General features: G+C 37.3%; 1 protein-coding gene across 1 annotated transcript in view; it reads right to left on the bottom strand.

Moving 5' to 3' along the window:
• Positions 1 to 12,388, bottom strand: part of LOC137744859 (putative disease resistance protein RGA3) — a 57,699-nt gene that overhangs the window by 24,285 nt on the left and 21,026 nt on the right. The gene's annotated exons all lie outside the window — the stretch shown is intronic.

Below are 12,388 nucleotides of genomic sequence, written 5' to 3'. Positions count from 1 at the left end.
TAATTGCTTGGAATAAGAAAATTGCTTAAGTTCCGGCATCACTAGAGGCATAAAAAAAAAAAAAAAAAAAAAAGAAGCCCAAATCGAGCTAGTTTCCTACTCAATGCACAACCGCTTGATTAAAGTCAAATATCTTTTAAGGCGCGATGATGCATTCGACTTATTTTCTAGCTTTCACTAGTAGTGGCATATTTTTTAGCTTTAACTAGTAGTGGCACACTCAAACAATCAATCCTTTGGCCTACTAAGGTGACTTAATTAAGGTAATGATGAGTCGATTTCATATTATTAGTTTTTTCCTATTCTTAGTATAATTTGGTAATTATTTTGATAGAATTTTGATATTTTGTTTTATATTTTTAACATAGGACATTCTACTTCTTCTGGAGTGAAACTTGATCAAACGGATGAATTTTGGAGTAATTTAAATTGGAGGACGTTTTTGTGTTCCTTAACTTGTTCATGTCAAAATTTCAGCAATTTTTACCAAGCGGTTATTTTCTGACGATTAAATAAAGAAGCAATGCGCATTGCTGGAATATGACGTTTTTGGGCTTAAATGTAGTTTTTGAAGCCCAAGATGACCTCAAATGAGTTTGTAGCCTTCTAGAGAAGTGTTTAGAATAGTCCAAATTTAAATCTAGCTATTTTGGGCCAGTTTTGGAGCTAATATGGGTTCAAAACGTGGCTATACAAAATTTTGGGTGAATTTACCAAATCAATTTAGGATTATGTTTCCTAATTTATTTCAATTTATTTGGTTTCCTAGTCTTATTCTAAGACCTTTTACTAGGAGGATTTAATGAGAGTAGTATAAATAAGTCTTTTGGCTAGCCCTAAGGGATTCTTCTTCATGCAATTTTTGGAGAGAAGATTTTGGGCAAAGCTTAGAGATTTCAAGACTTATACTTTCAAGGTGTTTTCATTCTTTTTCGATTTCAATAAGACTTTGTGATTTTTATTATGAATATGCATAACTAATTCTTTTGGCTAGGGCAAGGCCATGAACCTTAGCATGAATATGTAGTTTTATTTGATTGCTTATGATATTATACATGCATACTTTAAATTATTAATCACTGTGTTGAAACTGTCTTTGTGTCTTAGTGATTCGCGACCATTAGGATGTTTAGATAATTAATTGGATGCATTTCGATCAGAATGCCACGGAGGGATTGAGTATTGCTTCTTGTGATTGATAATTGTAATCTCACCTAGGGCGAATGTCACGTCTTAGGGGTTGCATGGTTTTTCAAGGAAGCGTAATGAGTCATGCATACTTATATTTGATCTGAATGTCACAGACAAATTGCATGTTTGATATATGTTCTAGCTTGATTGCCACAAGTAGGATATAATTTAGGAAAACCTAACCTTCAAAGTTGTATGTGTAATTCATAAGTAATTGGTAAAACTACATAGGTCTGTTAAGGTGACGGCAGAACCCTAGTGCTTTCTCACTTGAATTCTAAAAATTGTTTCCTTGTTCTTTCTTTAAAATTGCAGATTTAGTCAACCTTTTAAATTAAATTTATTTTTCTTAATTTAGGTCATGAAATCACATTTTTCCAATATTTGTTCTTAATAATTAGTTGAGTTTTGGTTTACGTAAATTTATTTAAATTAACCTATGTGGAGAACGACCTTACTTAAGCCAACTATACTACGATAATTTTGTTTCTCCTGCAAGTATTTTAGGTGTTTTTAACTCTTTTTGCGCAAGTGGTAAAAATCCTATCATTAAACAACTTCCTAGATATAATGATTCATTTACTTTATAGAAATTGTTATTGTGCTCCAAAAATCTAATTGTGTACTCCAAATTTACTATGAGCTCGTTTAAATGTGCTTTTTAAATAACTAAAAGCACTTTTGGTGAAAATATTTGAAACAATCATGAGTAAAAAATTCTAGTTAATCCTGCATTCACCCACCTCTTTAGTATAGATAATATCACTTATTAAAAAAAACACAAAAAAAAAAAAAAAAAAAAACGTTAAGTGATTCTATAACTTGATGATTAATAGTAGCTAAACCCGTCATTTGACGCCATTTCTCCTCTTTTTTTTTAAGAGGGACAACTGGTGGCAAGCTACGGTTATCTATTCTTTTCGGGGGCCGCAAAGATTCACATAAGCATTTCAGCCTCCCCTGACCATAGTCAAGCAAACTCATTAGTTTGGAGCCTCGAACTGAAAACCTCCCTATTTTTTTGTATTTTGAGAGTCGGAAGACGCCATTTCCCCTTTAGTAAACATGCTATGATGGTAGTTGCTTGAGCGAATTCGGTTCCTAAAATAACACATTTGTTGTAAATATTGGTGGATGAATGAATGTCCACACAGTAATGTGGACTTGGGAAAAGAATATGATTGTCTTTGTGTAATACTTTCAAAAGGTGTGTGTTGTGCTTTTAAAGATGTAATTATTGCTCTATAAATAGAGCGCTCTGTGTGCTATCAAAACACACTGCGAAAAGAAAAGATCAGTAACATCAGCATCTCTCCCTCCCTCTTTTATCTGTCATTCTCTTGTGTTATAGTTACAGTATGATATTTTACACCTATTTCGCTCCTATCACTAGCAAAGGTTATCTCTCTAATTTTTACCTATTTATAATACGTTATCAGCACGACTCTCTAACCAGTTCTCATCTCCCTTCACCGAAAAATGCTTCCTCCAAGGATTTTCCTTTTCTCCTTCTTCATCTGCCTCACTTGCATGTTGTACCCTCGTGATGAACTACTAGCACCATGCCTGCTTCTCGTTCTCAATTTAACAACTACTTATATCTTTGATTTCTTATTTGGTGTAGTTCCTGATTATTAACCCAGTGTTTATTTATGTTAATTTTACTGCAATCAATGATGATACGGTGCAATCTTCCATCTTGAACTGCAAATTTAATCTTACTGCAATCCAAGATGGTGCGATATCATCGTCTATCTTGAGCTGCAAATTTAATTTTATTGCAATTTTAGGTGGTGCGGTATAATCGCCCACCTTGCTCTGCATATTTATGTTTTCCTACTATTTGAGTGGTGCGGAATAATCGCTCATTCTATGCTTGCTTCAATGAAAATGGTGCGGTACAATCGCCCTCCTCAATAATCATGTAAATCTTGATCCTGAAGTTTTGAGTGCTTATATTTTGGCTTGAAGATCAAAATGAAAAATTTGTAAGAACTAGAAGTTCTAACACTACATCTCTCTAGAATACATATTATTGCAAGTTCTTACACATCTCATTTTTCTTTTAGAAAAGAAAATGGCGAACTTGGCAAAACTTGATTTTGTTGCCCTGGACATTACTGGGAAGAACTACCTTACCTGGGTAGTGGATGCCAAGATCCATTTGGAGGTAAGGAATGTTGAAGAAAGAATCAAGGAGGAGAACATTGCATCTTCTCAAGATCAGGCGAAGGCCATGATCTTTATCCGTCGCCACCTTGATGAAGAACTAAAGAGTGAATACCTGACGATTGAAGATCCATTAAAACTCTGGAAGGCATTGAGAAATACATATAATCACTAGAAAACTGTGATTCTTCTAATAGCTCGTTATGAGTGGACTCACCTAAGGATCCAAGATTTCAAGTCAGTGGCTAAGTACAATTATGTGATGTTTAGAATTAGCTCCCAGGTGAAACTCTGTGAGGAAAACACCACTGAGGAAGATATGCTAAAAAAGATTTTCAGCACCTTTCATGCCTCTAATGTGCTCATGCAGTAGCAGTATAGAGAGCGAGGCTTCACTGAATACAACCAGCTAATATATGTGCTCCTGGTAGTTAAACAAAATAATGAGCTTCTAATGAAGAATCATTAGTCCCGACTTACTGGATCTGCACTATTTCCAAACGTGAATGCTGCTTCCCCTCGAAATGAACACCACATCCTCTCGTGGCAATAATTACAAATGAGGATATGGTCACAGGCAAGGTCGGTGGAATGAGAAAGGCAAGAATCATGGTGTTCAATTTCACAACTAGATTCCAAGGCATAATTCAGGCTCGAGATTCAAGAATGCAAATCACCACAAAGGCAAAGCTCATATGAATAACACTCTTAGAAATCCTGAAGAGGTTTGCCATAGGTGTGATGGCAATGGATCCTGGGCGCGTACATGTTGTACCCTAAAACATCTGGTGGATCTGTATTAAGCCTTCCTTAAGGAGAAGGGTGTCGAGACCAATTTCCTCGGCCATGCTAAACCAATGGATATACCTGATCCATTGTCCGACTTATCAGGACAGTTGAACACAACGAACCTAGATGTCTCGGACTTCATTGTGGAAAGAGGGAATGAAGTGTATTGATCCGATTAAATCATTTATGTTCAATGTACTCTTATTATTCTGAACTTGTAGTCTAAATGCTTGCATTTCAAAATCAATAAAAGTGGCAAATCAATTTCCTTTTATTATAAATAAATTAACTATGATTTCCTTACTCAGAAAGCATAGATAAAAACTATGGTCATTCTCAAAACAAGAGCAATGGCAGAGATATTTGTCTTGTAGATAGCACAACCACGCATACAATACTTTGAGATCGAAAGTATTTCTCAAGCTTAATGCTTACAAAAGTAAAGGTAACAACAATATCAGGCCAATCAGATGTAATTGAAGGCTCAGGAAAAGCCCAGATCATGTTACCAAATGGAACAATATTATCCATACAAAATGCGTTGTACACTATTCGATCTACTCGAAATTTGTTGAGTTTTAAAAACATACGTTTAAACGGATACCACATTGAAACTAAAAGTGCATAAAATATGGAGTATATATGCATTACCTCCATTGATACCCAGAAGCGTATATTGTAGAAGTTGCATGGTTTGTCGAGTGGATTGTATTATACATACATAAAGACAATTAAATCACATACTGTCATGAACCGGAAGTTCATTGATTCAAAAGTTTACATGCTTTGGCATGACCGTCTAGGTCAACCAGGATCCACCATGATGCGTAGGATCATTACCAACTCTAATGGACATCCATTATGGAGCAAACACATTGCTATCTTAAATGATAACCCTTGCAAGGTTTATTCTCAAGGGAAGTTGGTAATTAGACCATCACACTAAATGGTAATGTTGAACCCCCATCATTTTTGCAAAGAATTCAAGGGGATAGTTGTGGGCCTATTCAACTATCTTATGGACCATTTCGATATTTTATGGTTTTGGTTAATGCATCTACCCGATGGTCACATGTTTGTCTCTTGTCTAATCGAAATGTAGCTTTTGCGAGACTTCTTACCCGATGGTCACATGTTTGTCTCTTGTCTCTTGCCTGCACCTCCTTGCCCTTTATCCTTTCTTTGCCGTGCAAGGGAAACACCTTTCCTATTTCCTAGTCCTTGCTGCAAGTTTCCTATCCCTTTTCCCTTGGGATTCTGACTTTAATTCTCATTTTCCTTGAAGATTTGGGGTCTAATTCTTTCCTAAAACATTTAATTAAAGTCAAGATCCTTTCCCTAAAATATATACCCTTTGCCGCACCCATACACACATCCATTCATTCATATACACAATTTAGGCATCATTCATCCCTCTCTAACACACAGTTGTATCCTTCCATTCAACCATCACATATACACAATCCCGCGCTCTATCATCCATTATACTTCCCTGCCATTTATCAATCCTTCATCATAACACACCACAACCCAATTTCACACCCTTAGACCCTTGTGCCGCAGCCTAACAAGGAAGAAAGAGAAGATGAGCAGCCTTGAACGTTTTTGCTATTCAAGTTGGGATTGTTGGAATGTTTTTATGTGTAATCTATCTTTTGTTTTCAATGTTTAATTTAAATTCTCTTTGTTTTGTTGTGAACATGAGAGGCTAAACTTGTTTTAGCTAGAGGAGACTTTGAAACCATGATTATATTTGTGACATGAGTTGATTAATTCCAATTGTGATTTCATAAATTGTGAATGCAATTTACTTAACCCTTTGATTAAGAACTTATTCTTGTATGTTGATTAAGAAGGCCTACTTAGTTTGCATGCTTGAATTTGATGCTAGAATATAAAGGAGTTTCACATAATCGTTACAAACTTATTCACAAGTAGTAAAGGTTGCTTGTCACAATCATGTTAAGTTAAATTCTTGGCATGAGTATCATAATGTCATAGTTACGAATGTCTTGTCAATGCTTATGATTTTCACGAAGCTTAATGATCTTTGCTTGTGTCTCTATTATGCAGTTTATGTAAAGAACTTGGGAAGAATAATTTGGTTGCCGATGTGTTGTCCATCCAATTCAATGACTTAAGGAAAATCTGAGGGTTAATTAATGATGCCACGGTTAATCTGGGGTGTTAAGGTTCATGGTTTATTGAAAAAGCAACTGGAAATCAATTTGTATGCAAGTGTGTCATGTGTGGAAAATGACCCTCTAGCTAGCTTATCACCCATCCATTCACTCAATTTCGTGCCAAACTTTGTTTAAGTCTTTAAGTTACTTGTTTTTACTTTAAATTCGTCAAAAACCCAATCCCCTTTACTTTGTTGTGTCAAATTAGCTAGAATCTGTCCAATTTGTGTTTTTAAGTGTTTTGAATCAAGTTAAAGTTAAAATTCGTCCAAATTAAGTCCTAGTGTCTAATTTGAGTCTATTTGATTGTTTTGTGCTGTTTTGAGTCTTTTTAGTTTATTTTGAGTTCTTTGAGTCTAGTTAAGTGTTTTTAAGCCTGGTTTTATGTTTTTGAGTCAGTTTTGAGTAGATTAGCAATCCCTTCTAATTCCCGACCTAGAACTATTCCTACTTACATCTTTACTACAATTGTCAATAAGAGGGTTTAATTTGAGTGCTATCTTTTATCACATCAAATTTTTAGCGCCGTTGCCGGGGATTAGCAACTTTGCTAATCCCCCGTTGTTTCTTTTTGTTTCTTTTTCGTGTGTTTTTGTTTTAGTTGCTGACCTTGTTTTCTTTTCTTGTTTTTAGGTACTAGTTTATGACTCGAAGCTCTCAACCTGTTCGTGCAAATATCTTGGACTTTGACGACGATTTGAGTGGACTTTGAGAAGGAAGAGGAAGGAGCCGGAACCTAATCCACCTAGTTCTAGCTTAGAATTTGATTTTGAGGAGGAAGAATAGGCCACGGCTCAGGTGGAAGGAAAAGCATAAGTCATGGCAGCGGATAATCGAACAATTAAATAACATTCAGCCTCAGGATTGGACAATGTCGTACCCCTATGCATTCAATATCCTAGGGCAGCTCAAGACAAGACCGATGAGTTCGAATTGAATTCTAGCTTGCTGCATCACATTCCAAAGTACCATGGGCTGTCTATAGAGGATCCAAACAAGCATTTGAAGTGGTTTGTTCAAGCATGACTCCAATCAACATGGATGCCAACATTTTGAAGATGAAAGCTTTTCCATTCTCTCTTTTGGAAAAAGTTATGGATTGGTTGTATGAATTAGCACATGGCACTGTCACATCTTGGGAAAGCATGAAGAGAGCATTCTTAGAAAAAAAATTTCCCCATTTCGAGAGTCATTCTCTTGAGGAAGAAGATTAGTAGAATTCAACAAAATCAAGGGGAGTCCTTTGAGCATTTCAAGACTCTTGTTGCATCATGTCCTCAACATCAAATGAAAGAAGAGCTTCTAATTCAATATTTCTATGAATGACTTCTTCCAATTGAGAGACAAATGCTAGATGCATCAGTGGGAGGAGCTTTGGTTGACAAAACACCAATTGATGCCAAGACTGTGATTGCAAACCGAGCCTTGAATGCACAACAATATGAAGGAGTTGGATAGAGAGACATACCACGGCAACAACATGTGAATGAGGTAAGTGCAATATTTGAAATTCAATCTCAATTGGCTAATCTCACTCTTCTTGTGTCACAGGTTGTTGAAAAACCCAAAATGCAAGAAAACACAATATGTGGTGTATGCCCTATACAAGGACACCAATTTGAAAAATGCCCTCAATTGATTGAAAATGGAAGATGGGAGAGTGTCAATGCTGTGGGCTATCAAGGACAAAATCCACCAAGGCATGATCCATACTCCAACACTTACAATCCGGGATGGAGAGATCACCCAAACATGAGGTGGAGTGAGCCTCAACAACCTCAACAACAAGGAGGATTTCGTCCAACACCCCTTGGGATATATCAAAAGCCATTCACACCAATGCAACCTCAACCACCTCCGGTTCAACAAAGCTCAAGTACATCTTTGGATAATGATAAATTTATTCAATTACTTACCTCTTTGATGTGGGGGGAGGGGGTACAAAATCAAGCTAAAGAGGTGGATGAATTGAAGAAACAAATGGGGAAGATGGCGGAATTCATGGGACAATTTAGAGACCAAGGCAAATTGCCTAGTTCAACCATTATCAACCCTAAGGGAGAATTTGAATATGCCAAAGCCATCACATTGAAAAGTGGCAAAGAAGTTGGAACTAACCCAAGACCATCCAAATCAAGTCAAAAAGAGGATGAGAAGTTGCAATTTGAGGAAGAGGGACAAGGCCAAGCCACGACAAGGGTAGAAACACCTTTGCCGTAGCCACTTAAAGACCCTAATTCATCCAGTTCGTCCACTACAGGTAAGTTAGGTCCAAATTCACTTATTTCTAACCCTATTCCACCCAATGTACCTTTCCCTCGCAGATTTGTGCAATCAACGAAAGAGGAGAATGACAAGGACATTCTTGAGACATTTAGAAAGGTGCAAGTCAATATTCCACTCTTTGATGCAATCAAACAAGTTCCAAAGTATGCCAAGTTCTTGAAAGAGCTTTGCACAACAAGGAAGAGGATTTCGAATAAGGAAGTGGTAAGGGTAAGTGAGAATGTTTCAGCGGTCTTACAAAGGAAATTGCCTCCTAAATGCAAAGATCTAGGTAGTTTCACAATCCCTTGTGTTATTGGCAATACTAAGTTTGAACATGCCATGTTAGACTTAGGTGCATCCATTAATGTCATGTTATACTCTATTTATGCATCTATGAACTTAGGAGAGCTGAAAAATGATGGTGTTATTATTCAATTAGCCGATCGTTCTAATGCATATCCAAAAGGAGTGTTGGAAGATATTTTGGTGTAGGTTAATAACTTAATCTTCCCGGCTGATTTCTATGTGCTTGAGATGGAAGATACAGCCCATTCCACACCCTTGCCGATACTTGGGAGACCCTTCATGAAAACAGCCCGCACCAAGATAGATGCGTTCAAATAAACATTGACAATGGAATTTGATGGCAAGATTATTGATTTTAACATTTCTAAAACTATGAGATATCCTAGTGATGATCATTCATGTTTTTCTATTGATATTATTGATTCATTGGCGCAGGAACATCTTAAACAATTACATGAGGATGCACTTGAAACGGTCATTACAAGTGGAATGGAACTCAAAAACCAAGAAACAGCACCAAATCACACCCACGGCACCAATCAGGAATTCCATGCCGTACCCCCTTGTGAAGATGTATTTGAGATGGTGGCTGTTCTAGAGTCATTGCCACGAAAAATGGTAAGTCTCCAATCCCAATTCCAATTCCTGTTTCTACTAATAAGTTGCTTCATTCAGTGATACAGCCACATTACCAAACCACTTGAAGTATGTTTTCTTGGGAGAACAAGAAACTTTGCCCGTCATTGTTGCTTCCTCACTCACGGCACAAGAAGAAGACTAGTTGGTGAGGGTACTAAAGCAGTACAAAACAACCATTGGGTGGACCTTGGCCGACATTAAGGGGATAAGTCCTACAACTTGCATGCATAGAATACTCTTGGAGGAAGGGGGCTAAACCATCTCGAGAAGCTCAACGCTGACTCAACCCTCCAATGATGGAAGTCATGAAAAATGAGATTATCAAGCTACTTGATTGTGGAGTGATCTATCCAATCTCTGATAGTTGTTGGGTTTCGCCGGTCCCAGTTGTTCCAAAGAAATCCGGAGTCACTGTGGTGAAGAATGAAGAGAATGAGCTTGTGCCTACACGTATCTGAATAGGTTGGAGAGTTTGCATCAATTATAGGAAGCTCAACGCCACTACAAGGAAATATCACTTCCCTTTGCCATTCATTGATCAAATGCTTGAAAGGTTAGCCGGTCATTCTTTTTATTGTTTTCTTGATGGTTATTCGGGATATAATCAAATTGTTATAGCTCCGGATGACCAAGAAAAGACCACATTCATGTGTCCTTTTGGTACCTTTGCCTAATTGTCGAATGCCATTTGGTTTGTGCAATGCACCAGCCACATTTCAAAGATGCATGGTAAGTATATTTTTAGATTATGTTGAAAAGATCATTGAAATATTCATGGATGATTTTAGTGTTTTTGGTGATTCGTTTGATGATTGTTTACATAATCTCACTTCAATCTTGAAAAGATGCATTGAAACTAACCTTGTTCTAAATTGGGAAAAATGTCATTTCATGGTAAAACAAGGCATAGTTTTGGGTCACATAATCTCTAAAAAAGGAATTGAGGTTGATAAATCAAAAATAGATCTTGTACGCTACTTACCCTCTCCTACTTCAGTGAGAGAGGTTCGTTTTTTTCTTAGACATGCAGGATTCTATAGACGATTCATCAAGGATTTTTCAAAGATTGCACAACCTCTTTGCCGTCTCCTTCAAAAGGAAGTGTCATTTGTGTTCAATGAAGCATGTGAGAAGGCCTTCAAACGCCTCAAGGAGATGTTTACCTCGGCCCCAATCATAGTTCCACCAAATTGGAGCAAACTTTTTGAGCTCATGTGTGATGCCTCAAATTATGCAATAGGGGCTGTTTTAGGCCAAAGGAAGAACAAGCAGCCACATGTCATCTATTATGCATCCCGGACCTTGAATGATGCTCAATTGAACTACTCTACCACTGAAAAAGAACTTCTTGCTGTTGTGTTTGCTTTAGATAAGTTTCGTTCTCATTTACTTGACACTAAAGTTGTTTATTCTGACCATGCAGCGTTGAAGTACTTATTCGCCAAGAAAGAGGCCAAACCAAGGCTAATTTGTTGGATGCTCCTCCTTCAAGAGTTCGATATTGAAATTAGAGACAAGAAAGGAAGTGAAAACGTGGCGGCTGACCACTTGAGTTGTTTGGTGCACGATGAGAAGTCCTTACCCATCCAAGAGACGTTCCCAGATGAGCAATTGTTGTCCATTGAGGTAAGTGAGCCATGGTATGCAGATTTGGTGAATTATTTAGTGTCTAAACAAGTTCCAAGCACCCTAAACAAACACCAATATGATAAACCCAAAAAGGATGCACAGTTTTATATGTGGGATGACCTATATTTGTGGAAATATTGTTCTGATCAGATTCTTCGTAAGTGTGTGCATGATTCTGAGTTTAATTCAATTTTAGCTTTTTGTCACACTTATGCATGTGGAGGTCATTTTGGCACACAACGCACATCCCTTGAGGTATTAGAATGTGGATTTTATTGGCCTACAATCTTTAAGGATGTTAGAACTTTTTGTATGACTTGTGATTGTTGTCAAATAATGGGCAATATAGGTGCAAGGGATCAAATACCGCAGACCCCTATTTTCAATGTTGAAATTTTTTATGTTTGGGGCATTAATTTCATGGGTCCTTTTTCTTCTTCATATGGTTTCACTTATATTTTGCTTGCGGTTGATTATTTCTCAAAATGGGTGGAAGCAAAAGCCACCCGTACTAATGATTCTAGAATGGTTGCAGATTTTATCAAAAATAACATCTTCTCTAGATTTGGGATGCCTAGAGTGCTCATAAGTGATGGAGGGTCTCATTTTTGTAATCGCACCATTGAGGCGCTGCTCAAGAAATATAATGTCACACATAAGGTTTCAACACCTTATCACCCTCAAACAAATGGCCAAGCCGAGGTTTCAAATAGAGAAATCAAGCAGATTTTGGAGAAAACCGTTGGGCCAACAAGAAAGGATTGGAGCTTGCGTTTGGAGGATGCACTGTGGGCATATCGTACGGCCTACAAAACACCCATTGGCATGTCCCCATTTTAGCTTATCTATGGCAAACCATGCCATCTTCCCATGGAATTAGAACACAAGGCGCATTGGGCCGTCAAAACATTCAACATGGACATAGATGCGGCTGGACTTCATAGGAAGCTTCAATTGAATGAACTTGAAGAGATTAGGCATGAGGCTTATGAGAATGATCGCATTTACAAGGAGAAGACAAAGACATTTCATGACAAGATGATTCGTAGCAAGACATTCTCAATTGGGCAGAAAGTGTTACTTTTCAACTCTCGCCTTTGTTTGTTTACCAGTAAGTTATGTTCTAAATGGATTGGTCCTTTTGTTATTACTAATATTTTTCCTTATGGTGCAGTCCAAATTCAAAGCTTAAGGAATGGCCAAGAATTCAAGGT

Source organism: Pyrus communis, chromosome 12, assembly GCF_041283825.1.
Source record: "Pyrus communis isolate YQ-2024b chromosome 12, ASM4128382v1, whole genome shotgun sequence".
NCBI classification, from domain to species: Eukaryota; Viridiplantae; Streptophyta; class Magnoliopsida; order Rosales; family Rosaceae; genus Pyrus; species Pyrus communis.
The sequence above is the reverse complement of the archived record's forward strand: the minus strand, read 5'-3'. Positions and strand labels throughout refer to the sequence as shown.